Below are 19,682 nucleotides of genomic sequence, written 5' to 3' on the forward strand. Positions count from 1 at the left end.
TCTTGATGTTCCGTGCAACGCTCAGGCATCTTGCTAGTTTCCTTTACAATAGTTACTGCGATAATCGTGTTGAAGTGATATATTTTATGTCTGACCCGAATGATCTCAAATTCGCTAGTAGTAACTAAGAAAAGGTTGCCTTGTTAATTAACAGAAAACAGGGTGAAAACTATCACATGAGGCTAGTAAAAACAAGGCACACTGGGTTCAGCTTCATCGTCACTACAGCTGTGCGCATGCGAGATGTCTACATATCGAGGGTGCAACGGAGAGAAAGACGTATTGAGTGTGTGTGAGGGAGGCACAAAGACACAACTAGCGCGCGCGCCTGTGTGTGTGTGTGTTTGAGAGAGAAGCCAATTGATCGATTAAGATCAAGATCGACTTGTCACCCTTCTGTTGTCATTGTTGGGGGTGGGGAGGGGGAGGGAGAGAAATACGTCTCGAGAGTGTGCGCTCGGTAGGCCCAGAGGCACGACTAGCAAGTATGTGTGTGTGTGTGTGTGTTTGAGAGAGAAACCAGTAGATAGATTAGTATCATGATCGAGGTGTCACCCTACTCCTTCGGTGTCGGAAAGAGTGTGTGTGTGTGTGTTTGAGAGAGAAGCCAGTAGATAGATTAGTATCAAGATTGAGGTGTCACCCTACTCCTTCGGTGTCGGGAAATGTGTGTGTGGGTGGATGTGGGGGGGGAGTGACACTTAAATATAGGTAGAAGGGGTTTGTGTGATACCTATCTATATTAAGGGATAGGTAGATAGCATGTGTGCGAGGCATACTTAAAGCATCACGGAGATAAACAAGCGGTGTGCATGAAAGTGCCGGATATACAATGTCGTGTGTGTGAGCGATCTCAAAAACAAAATGTGCTCTGCTGGAATCCCATTGTGTGTATTCATATGGTTCCGGGACTCGAGTTAACCTTACGCATATGTGTGCGGACATAGTTATACTTTGAGACATTAGTTGCGGTGGGTGGGCGTAATTAAAGGGTTGGGCATGTTGGACAGAGAGAGCGTGTGTGTTTTTGTGCGAGAGACTTGTAGGACGGGGTAGAAAGACGAATTCTGACCTGGGCGGAGGGAGAGAAATACACAAAGTGCGCATGTGTGATTCCGATGCACACGGAGAAATGAGATGTGTGTGCGTGTGAGAGAGATTGCACAATTCATTCACCTATCACTATCTAGCGATCGTGGACGTGCATCACTTGAACATAAATCAATATCTACTTCGTATCGAGGCCAAATATACAATATCGATTCAACGCTATAAAGATTGGACACTCACATATCACATTTTTTTCTAAATAGTACGTCTAAATTGTGCATGCCAAAGTTGCAGTGATGTTTGTTCAAACAACCACTGTAGTTATCATGTACATGCACCATTGTTAGTTTTGCATTAAAATTCATTACTCTTGGATGATTTAAGGTTCTATTATGAAGTAATATATGTAATATTCATATATTAATTCAACGGGTACGCAATTTATGAAATGGAGTCCACGTAATCATATGAGGTAACAATTTTAAGTAGCGGACTACAATATCCATTTCTTTTGTGGGACTTGAATATCCATTTCTTTTTGTGCCTCTATATTAAAATTAACACGTCAATGCATTATTTTTAAAATAAATAATCAATGGCACTAAATTATATATTTACATGAGAAATACATTGTCATAGCCTGGTTTAATAGGGATGATAGACTACTCATATCAATAAGAAATTCCTTCTTTTCCGGAAGCCCATTCGGGCAGAACTCCAAAGTTAAGCGTGCTCACCTTGGAGTAATTTATGGATGGGTGACCGACCAGGAAGTTGCTACTGGGTGCGCACGAGTGAGGACAAAGTGTGCAGAAAAGACTAGTATTGATCTGTGGGGCCAGTCTAGATCCCGCCAGGAGTAACGACCACCGGCGGGTGTGTCCGAGGCGTTACAAGTTGGTATCAGAGCCGACCCTTGCGGTTGCACGGATGTTTGCGGAAAGGTGCACAGTCATGTTGTACATGACGTTTGTGACCCATCGTGGCACATGATATGTCTCCAACGTATCTATAATTTTTGATTGTTCCATGCTGTTATATTATCAATCTTGGATGTTTTATAATCATTTTATAGTCATTTTATATCTTTTTTGATACTAACCTATTGACATAGTGCCAAGTGCCAGTTGTTGTTTTCTGCATGTTTTTTACATCACAGGAAATCAATATTAGACAGAGTCCAAATGCAACGAAACTTCACGGAGATTTTTTGGACCAGAAGGAACTAATGGGCCCTGGCTGCGCCTAGCGGGTGCTCCGAGGAGAGCACAACCCACCAGGGTGCGCCAGGAGGCCGAGGCGTGCCCTGGTGTGTTGTGCCAACCTCGGGTGCCCCCTGGACCGACTCTTTTCTCTATAAATACCCTAATAGTCCCAAAACCCTAGGGGAGTCGACGAAATATTGATCCAGTCGCCGCAGAGTCTAGAACCACCAGATCCAATCTAGACACCATCTCGGATAGGGTTCACCACCTCCATTGGTGCCTCTCCGGTGATGCGTGAGTAGTTCTTTGTAGACCTTCGGGTCCGTAGTTAGTAGCTAGATGGCTTCCTCTCTCTCGCTGAATTTTCAATACAATGGTCTCTTGGAGATCCATATGATGTAACTCTTTTTGCGGTGTGTTTGTTAGGATTGATGAACTTTGAGTTTATGATCAGATCTATCTTTTTATATCCATGAAAGTTATTTGAGTTTCCTTGATCTTTTATATGCATGATTGCTTATAGCCTCATATTTCTTCTCTGATATTTGTGTTTTATTTGGCCAACTTGATCTATTTATCTTGCAATGGGAAGAGGTGCTTTGTAGTGGGTTCGATCTTACAGTGCTTGATTCTAGTGACAGAAGGGGAACCGACACGTATGTATCATTGCTACTAAGAATAAAACGATGGGGTCTATCTCTACATAGATAGATCTTGTCTACATCATGTCATCGTTTCCTACCTCTTGAGCACTGCGTTGGTTTTCCCTTGAAGAGGAAAGGGTGATGCAGTAAAGTAGCGTAAGTATTTCCCTCAGTTTTTGAGAACCAAGGTATCAATCCAGTAGGAGGCCACGCTCAAGTCCCTCGCACCTACACAAACAAATAAAAACCTCACAACCAACGCAATAAAGGGGTTGTCAATCCCTTCATAGTCACTTACGAAAGTGAGATCTGATAGATATGATAAGATAATATTTTTGTTATTTTTATAATAAAGATGCAAAGTAAACTAAAAGGCAATAAAAATAGCTAAGTGTTGGAAGATTAATATGATGGAAAATAGACCCGGGGGCCATAGGTTTCACTAGTGGCTTCTCTATTACGGTGGGTGAACAAATTACTGTTGAGCAATTTATAGAATTGAGCATAGCTATGAGAATATCTAGGTATGATTATGTATATAGGCATCACGTCCGTGACAAGTAGCCCGACTCCTGCCTTGCATCTACGACTATTACTCCACACATCGACCGCTATCTAGCATGCATCTAGAGTATTAAGTTCAAAAGAACAGAGTAATGCTTTAAGTAAGATGACATGATGTAGAGGGATAAACTCATGCAATATGATATAAACCCCATCTTGTTATCCTCGATGGCAACAATACAATACGTGCCTTGCTGCCCCTGCTGTCATTGGGAAAGGACACCGCATGATTGAACCCAAAGCTAAGCACTTCTCCCATTGCAAGAAAGATCAAGCTAGTAGGCCAAACCAAACTGATAATTCGAAGAGACTTGCAAAGATAACCAATCATACATAAAAGAATTCAGAGAAGATTCAAATATTGTTCATAGATAAACTTGATCATAAACCCACAATTCATCGGTCTCAACAAACACACCGCAAAAGAAGATTACATCGAATAGATCTGCACGAGAATCATGGAGAACTTTGTATTGAGATCCAAAGAGAGAGAAGAAGCCATCTAGCTAATAACTATGGATCCGAAGGTTTGAGGTAAACTACTCACACATCATCGGAGAGGCTATGGTGTTGATGTAGAAGCCCTCCGTGATCAATGCCCCCTCCGGCGGAGCGCCGGAAAAGGCCCCAAGATGGGATCTCACGGTTACAGAAGCTTGCGGCGGTGGAATTAGGTTTTTCGTGGATGCTTCTGTTGGTTTGGGGGTATGTAGGTATATATAGGAGGAAGAAGTACGTCGGTGCAGCAACGTGGGCCCCACGAGGGTGGAGGGCGCGCCCAGGGGGGTAGGCGCTCCCCCCTGCCTCGTGCTCTCCTGGTTGCTTTCTGGCGTAGGGTCCAAGTCCTTTGGATCACGTTCGTTCCGAAAATCACGTTCCCGAAGGTTTCATTCTGTTTGGACTCCGTTTGATATTCTTTTTCTGCGAAACACTAAAATAGGCAAAAAAACAGCAATTTGGGCTGGGCCTCCGGTTAATAGGTTAGTCCCAAAAATAATATAAAAGTGTATAATAAGGCCCATTAAACATCCAAAACAGAATATAATATAGCATGAAGCAATCAAAAATAATAGATACGTTGGAGACGTATCATCGTTCTTATTGCATTACACTGTTTCTCCATGAACTTAATACAGTAGATGCATGCTGGATAGCGGTTGATGTGTGGAGTAATAGTAGTAGATGCAGGCAGGAGTCGGTCTACTAATCTTGGACGTGATGCCTATATAATGACCATTTCCTGGATATCGTCATGATATTTGAAATTCTATCAATTGCCCAACAGTAATTTGTTCAGCCACTGTTTGCTATGTTTCTCGAGAGAAGCCACTAGTGAAACCTACGGCCCCCGGGTCTCTTTCTCATATATTTGCCTTTGTGATCTACTTTTACTTTGCATTCATTTTTAGATCTATTAAAGCAAAAATACAAAAATACCTTGCTGCAATTTATTCTTATTTATTTTATTTGGCGTTCGATCTATCAATCTACTACAATTTTATCTCACGCCCGTTTGCCTTTCTTGAGGCGCCGTACCCGGAAGGGATTGACAACCCCTTTAACACATCGGGTTGCGAGGATTTGTTATCTGTGTGAAGGGGTTGTTTACGTTGTGTTGCTTGGTTCTCCTACTGGTTCGACAACCTTGGTTTCATATCTGAGGGAAATACCTACCGCCGCTGTGCTGCATCATCCCTTCCTCTTTGGGGAAATACCGACGTAGCTTCAAGCGACATCAGCACAGGGCATGGCACATGTACCGGACTTGATGCACAAACGTATGTGCCAAGAGGGAACATTCCTATGGCAGGACGAGGACGTCGGTTCCTCTGAGTGGGGGTGTATGTGATAGCCTGGCTCAATAGGGATGATAGACTACTCATATCAATAAGGAATTCCTTCTTTTCTGGAAGCCCATTCGGACAGAACTCCAAAGTTAAGCGTGCTCAGCTTGGAGTAATTTCAGGATGGGTGACCGACTGTGAAGTTGCTCCCAGGTGTGCACGAGTGAGGACAAAGTGCGCAGAAAAGACTCGTATTGATCTGTGGGGCCATTCTAGATCCGGCTAGGAGTAACGACCACCGGCGGGTGTGTCCGAGGCTTTACATATATAGGCTGAGTGTTTGATCCGTTTTTTGTGAACACGCCTCTACACCCATACGATTGGTCGTGCCCGTGTGAACGTCCAAGTTATCGGTGCATCATCCCGAGTTATTGTCTTTTTTCTGGGGTGGACTTCATACCAGTAATTAATTGCTGAAATGTGCTCGTGTACATAGCCTCGCATGACCTTCCTGCTAGCACTGTCCAAAATTAGTTGAAACTGGATACAAATGATCCCGCGGGCGGCAAAATCTCCCTCCCCCTTCTAAAATTTCCGCCACCTAGTCTTTAGCATGCGAAATTCCCCTTGTGTCCTTGGTGCACGGAGAACAATAGTTACAATACGGCCCTCATTTACATAATAGGTCAGGGCTGCTTTGGTAACTTCCGGTTCCCCCCACCACATGGCACCCCCATTTCTGCCCCCTCCCGCAAAACGACTGCTCCACAGCACCAGAGCATCTGACATCACGCCATCCGTACTTCATCAGCCTTTGTACCCCTCCCCTCTCGAAACACTAGGCTGCTCATCCACTGGCGTACTAGAGCCCATTCACTCCCAGCAGCGTCCACCTCGCCGGATCTGCTTCTGGGGCCGCATATACCCCTCCCACATCCCCTAAAAACAAGTAGACTGCTCATCCACCACTCTACCACAACCCATTCAGTGTCGGCCTTATCCACGGCGTCGGATCTGCTTCGCCGGTACTCTCGTCAACCGCAGCGCATCTGCAGCGGTTCCTTCATACTCCTCACAGGAGACGCTTCGTCCACACACCCAGAGCCACCCCATCGACGGCCCCGTCGACGGCCTCTGATCCTCTTCGTCGACATCTTCCACAACCCTACCGGAGCCGCTTCGCCGACACCATCCTCAACCCTACCGGAGTAGCTTTGCCTATACCATTCCCAACCCTATCGGGGCTGCTTTGCCAACGCCCAAGTTCACGGCCTTAGATCCGCTTCATCGCATCCTCATCCAACCTACTGGAGCAGCTTCTGACGCCCCGTCAACAGCCGCAGATCCACATTGTCGACACCATCCGGCACCCAACCACCGGAGCAGCTTCACTGACGCCCTTGTCCACGACCTCATATCCGCTTCGCCCACACCATAGTCCACCCTACCGGAGCCTCTCCACAAACACCCTACTCCATGGTTTTAGATTTCCTTACCGGACCCTGACAGCCAGCGCAACATCATCACCCTTACGTTTCTAACCTCATTCCCACCATCTGGCAAGATGCCAAGCACCTTCCGCGGCCTAGGTACTTGTCACCTTTAAACCCGTCCAGCATCACCTGCCCGATGTACTTCAAATATACTAACAGTTCGTTGTTACATGTTATGCAGCTGGAAAAAACTACAAGGACAATGTTTCTTCTGGATCTAACGGCTTGGCCAACCAAGATCCTGGACTGAGGCATTCCTATGATCTTGTAAGTGCGTCTCTCTCTTGTATTGTTGTGTGCTGCCAGCGTACTTGGCTAGGATTTTCGATCAGTAATCCCTTTGTGTAGACAATGATTTCTGCTACTGGCTGCTAAACTAGAGATGTAGATGTCATACATGATACTCCCTCCATTCCTAAATATAAGTCTTTCTAGAGATTCCACTATGGACTACATACATAGCAAACTGAGTGAATCTACACTCGAAAATGCATCTATATACATCTGTATGTGGTCCATACTAGAATCTCTACAAAGACATATATTTAGGAACAGAGTTAGTACATTACACAAAATCGTAGGTGGCATGTAGGAATTCCAATGCACTACATTAGTCTCCCTTAGAGTGCCGGCTAGTCCAGTACATAGAGTCATGGCTAGTTTATGCTGCGCACACAATCGTTAATTGGTGGTTTGAATATGCGCAAGAGATATGCAATGTATTATCATGTAGAGATATCTCAAATTAGCAGTGTCAACTTGCAGATGGGGTGTTGCAATGAAAAAGTACAAGATTTCTTAGTACAAGATGTATGTGGCAATTTCATGGAACATCGCAAAAAAAGGAGAGGCAACGGTGAGCATATACAATGTGCTATGAGGTCAGTCCAACACAGTTCTTTTGCAGGATTCTCCCAGAATCTGCCCCTCTCTAGCTTCCCCTAGAATCTTTGACCCCCATTTGTTTTAAAATCCTAACTAAGTAGACACTAACTAGATAGGATTGTAAAACAAATGGGGCTCAGAGATTCTGGGAGAATCTGGGTAGGGGTCAGATTCTGGGAGAATCTGGCAAAAGAACTGGGCCTGCATTGCAATCATCGTGACATGTTATTTGTATGTCAGTGATGTTGGCCAAGTTACTTATGGACAGTTATTTCGAGTTATCCTTAGAAAATAAGCACCTTTGAATATAAACTCTAGATAATAAGCCAACTAGTTCTTTTCATTCACTACTGCAGGAGACTGCTAACGCGACACTACGATCAGAGATCCTTTGTCGAAACTGTGTGCGATGTAATAATCACAAACGATGGTGTAAAAAAACCGTCAAAAGAGTTGTAAAACGTTTGAGATGATGGCTGCATCAAACATGGTAAAGATTTTAGTTGCGTGTGCGATGCAAGGCATAGGTTAATCCATTCAAATTGTTTGTGATGAGGCAGAACAACAGAAACGTGCAGCCATAACAATGTGTGTGTGATGCAGGACACACGATTAATTCATTCAAACTGTTTGCGATGAGGTAGAACAAGAGAAACGGGCAACCATATCAATGTGTGTGCGATATACGACATACGGTTAACTCGGACGAACTGTTTTCGATTAGGGAACACAACAGAAAGGGTTCAACTTAACAAGATGTTTGTGATATGCAACATACAGTTCACATGGATGAACTGTTTGCGATGAGCCAAAAGAACACAAATGAGTCGTGTAAACAAGATGTGTGTGATACGTGGCAAACAGCCGACGCGGATGAACTGTTTGCGATGAGAAATTACAACACAGACGGTCAATACAGTTACTTCGTGTGTGATTCTGTGTGTACAAAAAACTTTGAAAAATGCAAACTAGTTGCTTGCGGTGGCTAGGAGTATCGCACACGATGCGTCTGCGATTACTCGTGTGCGATGATTAGTATGCTACACATATGTTTCCTTATGCGAACATGTCTGTGAATTTGCAATATGGATAGTTAATATGCAAATGCCTTCTGGACATCGGGCACAAGCTTAAACTCAATGAACTGTGTATGATACTAATACTTTCCATGAAAATTTATGAACTTGGGTAACAGCATTTGAGTAACATATATATAGTGGCTACACTATTCGACAAAATGAGGATCTTCGTAACACGGTTTTGACAACCATATGGTCCATATCTACATACTTAACATAGTAACAATTATCACATTTTAAGAGGCTAAGGGCCAACAACCATATGGTCCATATCTACATACTTAACATATATAGTAACACCTAGCACATTTTAAGAGGCTGAGGGCCAACAACCACAACTATCCACTCTTGATCACGGTGACTCGGCATCTCGTCAATGAAAAGGAAGAGCCCTCCTGTGCCTTGGTAGGGCAGGAGTAGAAGAGTGTCTCCAATTTTCCAATATGGATGCATTGCCACGAGAAGCGAGAACTTGTTAATTTGAATGGTTCCATTTTTGCGAGAAATGCAGTACCTTGCAATCACTTTGGCGTTATTAGCAGGCACAAGTGTAATTCGACCACGCCGGGAAATCGATCAAGGAACGGCTACAGGGGGCAATTTCTGTTGACATGTAGAATAAAAAACAATTGTAACATATCATTGAAGATATATATACTTTATGAGCATCAACATTAAAATAAGACTTTTTACCAGCGCTTTGTGCACAAAATTGGTCTTGTTCAGTGTGTGCACCATAGGTCTAATTAATCCCATCCAAAATCCAGTGTTCATACGCTGTGCTATCTCTTTCAGATTATCAACAAAGTTTATGAAATGCTTCAAGTCCTTCAAGTGAAATTTGGTACGCTTAGTAACATACAGATCGTTCACTATGCATCCAACATATCCTGCTTAAAAGGTGGAAAGGTATTATTTATTCAGAACATGGCAGAAGAATATATATAGTGCGCATAAGTTGGGAAACAGAATTTGTTACTACCTAGGAACGAAGTCAGAATATGATATCACAATTGGTTGCTTAAATAGTGATCAATTGGTTGCTTAAATAGTAATATGATAGCATGGAGAAAGTTGAAAGGACACTAACCTCGATCATACTTTGATCGGCTGATGACGTTGGGGAAGTAAACATCCATGTTAATTAGACCAGGCTGTGGTGCACGCACTAGAATTTTATTGCCAGCTTTCAGTTCATAACACTTAGACATTTTTATCCAAAGGTACGCATTAAAATAGGAGTGGCAATCTTTATAAGGTTTTACGCTAACCGTCATTGTAAATCCATGTTGCATTGTCAATATGACATCCTGGGTGTCATCAGCAAAGTAAAGCCCAAGATTTCCTTCTACTCATGTTCTTGCAAAGCAAGGGATGTACTGCTTGAAATGAAAATTAAGATCGTAAATTAGATATATTGAAATAACCGAGCAAGATGCAAATATGGGAGTAACTGATAGAACATATCCATATATAGATGCAAGCAAAGAACAAAAATATAGAATTAAAAATAGATAATGTAACAAAGATTTGATGCTAATATATAGATAATGTAGCAACAGACGGTATATGTTCACAAATTTAGGCCATGCCGACCGTGGTAGGTTGAGATTGAACATACGGAGCGCTCCCTGAAGTCATCCGGAATGGTGAGATAGAACTTCGTTTCCGACTGGCCACGACCACAGTTGCCCGGTTTGTGCTCGCACTGTGCACACATGAATGAAAACCCACGAATCAACTAGAACAAAAATGATTCCATGACGATTTCCGCCGGTTGATTAACAGCGACGGACGGACTGCGATAAGAGATGAGTGAATATTTTGCTAATTAAGCTGATTACCTTCTCCATGAGAAAAATCGCCGGCCCAATCCCGCAGAAAATCCCAGTCGACCAGAGTCTAGAATCTCCGGTGCCGTTTGGAGAGCGACCTACGCCCGCCGCCAACAGCCGTCGAGCTTAGGGTGCAGAGTTGCGGAGGAGTCCGCGGCGAGTGAGTGGGGACGAAGTGGGAGATGTTTTTTTTTCCTTTTGCATGTGTGAGTTGCTACCTCTTGAGCACTGCGTTGGTTTTCCCTTGAAGAGGAAAGGGTCATGCAGCAAAGTAGCGTAAGTATTTCCCTTAGTTTTCGAGAACCAAGGTATCAATCCAGTAGGCGGCCACGCACGAGTCCCTCGCACCTACACAAACAAATAAATCCTCGCAACCAACGCGATAAGGGGTTGTCAATCCCTACACGGTCACATACGAGAGTGAGATCTGATAGATATGATAGGATAATATTTTTGGTATTTTTATGATAAAGATGCGAAGTAAAGAAAGTAAAATAAAAACGGCGCCAGAAATAGCTTGTTGTCGGAAGATTAATATGATGGAAAATAGACCCGAGGGCCATAGGTTTCACTAGTGGCTTCTCTCAAGAGCATAAGTATTTACGGTGGGTGAACAAATTACTGTTGAGCAATTGACAGAATTGAGCATAGTTCTGAGAATATCTAGGTATGATCATGTATATAGGCATCACGTCCGAGACAAGTAGACCGACTCCTGCCTCCATCTACTACTATTACTCCACACATCGACCGCTATCCAGCATGCATCTAGAGTATTAAGTTCATAAGAACAGAGTAACGCTTTAAGCAAGATGACATAATGTAGCGGGATAAACTAATGCAATATGATATAAACCCCATCTTGTTATCCTCGATGGCAACAATACAATACGTGCCTTGCTGCCGCTACTGTCACTGGGAAAGGACACCGCAAGATTGAACCCAAAGCTAATCACTTCTCCCATTGCAAGAAAGATCAATCTAGTAGGCCAAACCAAACTGATAATTGGAAGAGACTTGCAAAGATAACCAATCATACATAAAAGAATTCAGAAGATTCAAATATTGTTCATAGATAAACTTGATCATAAACCCACAATTCATCGGTCTCAACAAACACACCGCAAAAGAAGATTACATCGAATAGATCTCCACAAGAGAGGGGGAGAACATTGTATTGAGATCCAAAAAGAGAGAACAAGCCATCTAGATAATAAATATGGACCCGAAGGTCTGAGGTAAACTACTCACACTTCATCGAAGAGGCTATGGTGTTGATGTAGAAGCCCTCCGTGATCGATGCCCCCTCCGGCGGAGCTCCGGAACAGGCCCCAAGATGGGATCTCACGGGTACAGAAGGTTGCGGCGGTGGAATTAGGTTTTTGGCTCCATTTCTGGTAGTTTGGGGGTACGTAGGTATTTATAGGAGGAAGGAGTACGTCGGTGGAGCAATGTGGGGCCCACGAGGGTGGAGGGTGCGCCTGGGGGGTAGGCGCGCCCCCTACCTCGTGGCTTCCTGGTTGAAGTCTTGACGTAAGGTCCAAGTCCTTTGGATCACGTTCGTTCCGAAAATCATGTTCCCGAAGGTTTCATTCCGAGTGGACTCCGTTTGATATTCTTTTTCTGCGAAACTCTGAAATAGGCAAAAAACAGCAATTCTGGGCTGGGCCTCAGGTTAATAGGTTAGTCCCAAAAATAATATAAAAGTGTATAATAAACCCCAATAATGTCCAAAACAGAATATAATATAGCATGGAACAATAAAAAATTATAGATACGTTGGAGACGTATCATGAGTGAACACACACGATTCGCAGAGGCGACGGAGATGAATCGTGTGCGATAGTAAATCACCGAGATAGAATGGGAATCCAAATTTCCTTTGTCCCTCAACCATGAGTTTTTTTATACGATGAACACAAACCCTGCTAATCACCTTGTTCAAATTTGACACTTTTTCGGGTTCGTTTAACATATTTAGGGGATTATGTGCATTTTGTAGGCAATAATGCACGTAATTCAAATTCAAACAATTGGTGCATGAAAGGGTGCACAAGAACGGTCTGCAAAAACCATACTCGTGGTATTTAGTAATTTCTCAAGACTTTTACAAGGAATGGGCAGATATTTCAAGGAAATGTGTGGCAATAGCCAACCATAAATGCATCGTTTACTCGGTTAACAACTATACAAAAAATGAAACACATGGTTGGAAAACATGACGCCTGGCGTGGTGCCATGGTATGGCCTCACCATGCCCTGGTAAAAATTGGAGAATGTTTTCCTTATGTCGTGATGCGCGCCTTTCATAAATCGAACCATCACTGAGGAAGTTTCATGGTTTCGAGGGGGAAATCACCAAGATTGAAGGGGGATCCAAATTTCCTTTGTCCTTTGTCAATGAGTTTTTTTCTATGATGAGCATACAACCTGCAAATCACTGTGTTCAAATTCGGCACTATTCCGGGTTCATTTGCCATATTTAGGGGATTATGTGCATTTCCTAGACATTAATGCGCATAATTCAAGTTCAAACAATCGATGCATGAAAGGGTCCCGAAGAACGGACTAGAAAACCATGCTCGTGCCATTTAATAAATTCTCGTGCCTTTTACAAGAAATGGACAGATATTTCGATGAAATGGGTGGCAATAGTCAACCACAAATGTCTGTTTGTTGGGTTTTCAACTATAGAAAAAATGAAATAAATGCTTAAAAAACATGACGCCTGGCATGGTGCCATGGTATGACCTCACCATGCCCTAGTATAAATTTTAAAAACAAGACGCCTGGTAAATGGTAAAAAGGATAATTTTTGATGTGGAATGCTACCTAGCATAAACTTGATCATATATCTAATCATGGCATGAATATTAAGACATTAGTGATTCAAAGCAATAGTCTATAATTTGACATAAAGACATCAATACTCAGGAATCCCAACAAACAATCATGCCTTTCAAAATATCAACGGTAAAGAAAGCTATCCCTACAAAATCATATAATCTTGTCATGCTCTATCTTCTTAACACAAAGTATTTATCATGCACAACCCTCATGACAAGCCGAGCAATTGGTTCATACTTTTTAACGCGCTTCAGCTTTTTCAACCCTCACGCAATATATGAGCGCAAGCCATGGATATAGCACTACGGGTGCGATAGAGTATGATGATAGGGGTAAATATAAAGAAGACAAAAAGTAAGAAAGTCTCACACTGATGCGGCTAACCAACTGCTATGGAGATGCCAATCAATCGATATCAATGTGAGGAGTAGGGATTGCCATGCAATGAATGCACTAAGAGCTATAAGTGTATGAAAGCTCAAACTGGAAACTAAGTGGGTGTGCATCCAACTAGCTTGCTCGACCTTGGGCATTTGAGGAAGCCCATCATCGGAATATACAAGCCATGTTCTATAATGAAAATTCCCACTAGTATATGAAAGTGATAACTCAAGAGACTCTCTATATGAAGAACATGGTGCTACTTTGAAGCACAAGTGTGGTAAAAGGATAGTAGCATTGCCCCTTCTCTCTTTTTCTCTCATTTTTTTGTTTTTTTGGTGGGCTTCTTTGGTCTCCTTTTTTATTTGGGCTTCTTTGGCCTCTTTTTTTTAAAGTCCGGAGTCTCATCCCGACTTGTGGGGGAATCATAGTCTCCATCATCCTTTCCTCACTGGGCAATGCTCTAATAATGATGATCATCACACTTTTATTTACTTACAACTCAATATTACAACTCAATGTCTAGAACAATGTATGACTCTATATGAATGCCTGTGGCGGTGTACCGGGATGTGCAATAATCTAGCGTAGAAAAGATATAAAAAAAGAACAAGCCATGAAAACATCATGCTAGCTATCTTACGATCATGCAAAGCAATATGACAATGAAAGCTCAAGTCATGTATATGATGATGATGGAAGTTGCATGGCAATATATCTTGGAATGGCTATGGAAATGCCATGATAGGTAGGTATGGTTGCTGTTTTGAGGAAGATATAAGTAGGCTTATGTGTGATAGAGCGTATCGTATCATGGGGTTTGGATGCACCGGCGAAGTTTGCACCAACTCTCGAGGTGGGAAAGTGAAATGCACGGTACCGCAGAGGCTAGCAAATTGCGAAAAGGTAAGAGTGAGTATAATCCAGGGACTCACATTAGTCATAAAGAACTCATATACTTATTGCAAAAGTTTATTATCCCTCGAAGCAAAGTACTACTACGCATGCCCCTAAGGGATAGATTGGTAGGAAAAGACCATCGCTTGTCCCCGACCGCCACTCATAAGGAGGACAATCAATAATAAATCATGCTCCAACTTCTTAGCATAACGAGAGACTATACGTGCATGCTTCGGGAATCACAAACCTTAACACCAATATTCTTACTAAAACAAGTATGAAACTAGAAGTACTTTATAGGTGTTGTTGGATAGGTCTGCAAGATAATAAAGAGCACGTAAATAAAAATTAGGGGCTTTTTAGATAAAGAAGCAATAAAGTTAGTATAGCGAGTGTGGAAGAGTGGTGGTAGGAGTTGCGAAATTGTCCCTAAGCAATTGACTACTTTACTAGACCGATAGCAAGTCTTATGTGGGAGAGGCCACTGCTAGCATGTCATCCCTGACTTGGAATTCTATGCACTTATGATTGGAACTATTAGCAAGCATCCGCAACTACTAACGTTCATTAAGGTAAAACCCAACGATAGCATTAAGATATATTGGTCCCCCTTCAATCATGTATGCATCAATTTCTATGCTAGGTTGAAGCTTCTGTCACTCTTGCCCTCCAATACATAGTCCTATCAAACTACAACTAACCCTATGGTGTGATCCACGCACGTGCTCATATGATGGGCACCAAAGGACAGCAACATAACCACAAGCAAATTAAACCAATCATGGCAATTAACCAATTACCGATAGGACAACGAAAATCTACTCAGACATCATAGGATGGCAACACATCATTGGATAATAATATGAAGCATAAAGCACCATGTTCAAGTAGAGGGCACAGCGGGTTGCGGGAGAGTGGACCGCTGTAGATAGACGGGGGAAGGCGATGAAGATGTTGGTGAACATGACGGAGGTGTTGGTGTAGATTGCGGTGACGATGATGGCCCCGTCAGTGTTCCGGCGCCACCAGAACAGAGGGGGAGAGGGCCCCTTCTTCTTCTTCTTCTTCTTCCTTGACCTTCTCCATAGATGGGTGAAGGATTTCCCCTATGGTCCTGGGCTTCCGTGGCATGGGAGGGGCGAGAGCCCCTCCGAGATTGGATCTGTCTCTCTGTCTCTCTCTCTGTTTCTCCGTTCTGCGATTCTGGCCTTTCACCGTTTCTTATATTCCTGGAGATCCGTAACTCCGATTGGGTTGAAATTTGGACACGAGTTTTATCCGGATATTAGCTTTCTTGCGGGGGAAGAAGGTCACCAACCGCCTTACGAGGTGGCCACGAGGGCCCAGGGCACGCCTGAACCCCTCGGGCACGCCCCTCACCCGCGTGGGCCCCTCGGGCATCGTCTCGCGATGATTCCCCTTCCCAAAATTCACATATATTCCAAAAAAAATCTCCGTCAGTTTTTATCCCATTTGGACTCGGTTTGATATGGATTTTCTGCGAAACAAAAAACAAGCAACAAACAGGAATTGGCACTGGGCACTGGATCAATATGTTAGTCCCAAAAATAGTATAAAAAGTTGCCAAAAGTATGTAAAAGTTGTAGAATATTGGCATGGAACAATAAAAAATTATAGATACGACAGAGACGTATCACTGGGTTTTCAACTATAGAAAAAATTAAACAAATGCTTAAAAATATAAGGCCTGGCATGGTGCCATGGTATGACCTCACCATGCCCTGGTAAAAATTTGAGAAGGTTTGGCTTATGTCGTCATGCACGCCCTTCATAAATCGAACCATCACCGAGGAAGTTCCATGCTTTCGAGAGGGAAAACCCCCAAGATTGAAGGGGAATCCTAATTTGCGTCCTAGTTTGTCATTCAGTTTTTTCCAACGATCAACATACCGCGTCAAATTCAATGTGTTCAAATTTGACATTTTCCCGGGCTCATTTACCATATTTAGGGGATTATGTGTATTTTTTAGGCATTAATGGACATAATTGAAATTCGAACAATTGATGCATGAAAAGGGCACAACAATGGTCTAGAAAACCATGCTCGTGTTATTTAGCACATTCTCATGCCTTTTAGAAGGAATGGGCAGATATTTCAAGAAAATGTGTGACAACAGTCAACCATAAACGCATCGTTTACTCGATTAACAACTATACAAAAAATGAAACACATGGTTGGAAAACATGATGCCTGGCGTGGTGCCATGGTATGGCCTCACCATGCCCTGGTAAAAATTGGAGAATGTTTTGCTTATATCGTGATGCGCGCCTTTCATAAATCGAACCATCACCGAGGAAGTTTCATGGTTTCGAGGGGGAAATCACCAAGATTGAAGGGGGATCCAAATTTCCTTTGTCCTTTGTCCACGAGTTTTTTTTCTATGATGAGCATACAACCTACAAATCACCGTGTTCAAATTTGGCACTATTCCGGGTTCATTTACCATATTTAGGGGATTATGTGCATTTTCTAGGCATTTAGCGCATATAAATCCAATCCAGCTACATGTGCACGGGTGTGATGTGAGGGACGTGGATTGCCGTTCGATCGCGGTGCATCCAACGGTGCACATGCATGATCCGCGTGGCTGGGGTTCCGGCCAATCATAACGCAACACACAATAGGCTCAGCGCACACTGTTTCTAAAAGCGACGGAGATGAACCGTGTGCGATAATGAACAAGAAAAATTGTAAGGGAAGCCAAATTTCTGTTGTCGTTTGTGGTTGAGCTCTTGAATACCACTGCACTATACGGCTGCCCCGGCCCCTCCGTCCCAGAGCTCTCTCCAAGCATCGTCCATGGCACCGCGGCGCACAGTAACTGGTAAGGAAGCGATGGCATCCCGCTGCGCCGCGTTCCTCACCGCCCGCGACCGCACACATGGTAAGGAAGCGATGGCATATTTCCGCGCCGAGTTCATCACCGCCGGCGGCCAGACAGTTACATGGGAGGACTTTGAGGATGCCATGGCCGAGTGGGTGGTGGATCTAGAGGCGGCCAAGGCCGCACAGAAGGAGCGGAAAAGGCAGAAAGTAGTCAAGAAAAGAGAGTCCCGCCGCCGCAAGAAAAAAGAGGCCGCACGCCGTGGTGAGGAGAGCTTGGCGGAGATCGAAGCACGGTGGGCTGCCGCCTACAAGGCCGGGAAGGAGAACTCCGGCGTTTGGCCAGCATGCCCTAATGGCAGCATGTGAGAAGTAGTTTAAGTTTGTAGTATTAGAGCAAATTAGCAGTAGTACTTTAAGTTTGTAGTATTAACGTACAATGTCGGTAAGAGCATCCTTTGAGGGCTTTGAGCGTTGATTAGCATGTGTGCCCGTGTGCATTTTTTTGCGTTAATCATTAGAAGATCACAAAACACACGGTTTCTATGCCGTACCCGTCTGCATTTTTTGTGTTAATGACCCATAAGTCAGTTACCTGTGTCATATTTCCTAATAAACCAGGCGTACCATTGACCAAAAATACACGTGTACATTTTTTTGGGGACGGGATCTGCCACACGAGTACTTTACGCGCTTCGTCTGTGTTGTGTGTTTCCCCCGCCCAAGTTTCAAATTTCGCATCGAAATTTTCATTAGGCGCGCGATTTCAAAATTTATTCCTCCAACCACATCCCCTTCGCCTCAGTATCCCCCTCCCTCGCGCCTCCACCTACCGGGATCTCAAACCGCCACCGCCGCAACCACAACTTCAACCACATCTACGTTCTGCTCGGATCCAGTTAGGTAACCCACCGATCTCTATCACGTCCCCGACCTGATTGCTTAAATGGCGCCTGCGAAACATCCTCATGCCTCCAAATCCACCCCGCCAGGAGCTGATGGCGGTCCATGGCGCGATGGCTGCTATGCGTTTTGACCCGGAGGAACACCTCGCCTCCGCCGCCGCCGCCGCCGACATGGTGCAGGCTCTGGCCCAGATGAAGTTCCCTAGCGACTACCCCCCAGGACATAACATGTAAGATCTGACCAGCTAAATCTTACCAATACCACTCGCAACGGCTATGATTTATATGGTTGATGTATTAAGCATGTTCGTGCCTTGTTTATTTCAGTACTACACACTATGTGATGTTCAAATATTACCGTGTCCAGCTCAATTTCACCAATACCAGCAACAAACTTACAATTCATGACTCAGGATATCACTAGAGATGTTGCCCCATTTGCTTTTTTGGTGGATGTTAACCCTGTTGTACTTAACATGCTTGTTCATGTACTTACGCAGGGTCATAACGGCCGATGCTGTTGTTTGCCGTCAAGGTTAGCTGCATCCCATGTCTTACAATATTTCACATCATTTGTGCAATTGCAGTTTAACTTCTACCATTTGCTGGTTGCTTGTAGGTAGACATGTCAGTGGCACTGATCCACGCTTCGACCCAGAGGAACAGCTCGCCTCTGCCGCCGCTGACTTTGGGCGGGCTCTGGCCAAGATGAAGTGCCCCAGCAACTACCTCTCATGACTTACCAAGTATGTACCCACCAGTTCAATCTTACCAATACCAGTTGCAATGAATGGCTATGTTTTGTACCATCGATGTATTAAGCATGTTGTAGTAAACATGCCTAACACGTTCGAGCTATTTTCCCTACCTTTTTATAGACAACCGGGCCATTATCTGCTCTGGCAACACCTGCCCTGTGATGTTTAATTCTGCCAATTGCATTTTTATCAGTACCGGTTTCAATGGCCATTAAGCCTGTTGCAAGTAACAGTTGTATCCATTTTTAAAGAGTTGTATTTCAATGGCTACAAACTTACAAAACATGAATTAAGATGTTGTTAAGCCTGTTGCAATTAACAGTTGTATCCATTTTTTAATCTGTCCCGTTGCTACCGTGCTACTCTTTCGAAATGAAGATATCACCACATATGCTGCCGTTTTATTACCATTTTCTATTTTTGGTGGATGTTAACCCTGTTGTAGTTAACATTGGCTTCCTTGTACTTACACAGGGCTACAATGGGTGATGTTGTTGTTTGCCGTTG

Source organism: Triticum aestivum, chromosome 4D, assembly GCF_018294505.1.
Source record: "Triticum aestivum cultivar Chinese Spring chromosome 4D, IWGSC CS RefSeq v2.1, whole genome shotgun sequence".
NCBI classification, from domain to species: Eukaryota; Viridiplantae; Streptophyta; class Magnoliopsida; order Poales; family Poaceae; genus Triticum; species Triticum aestivum.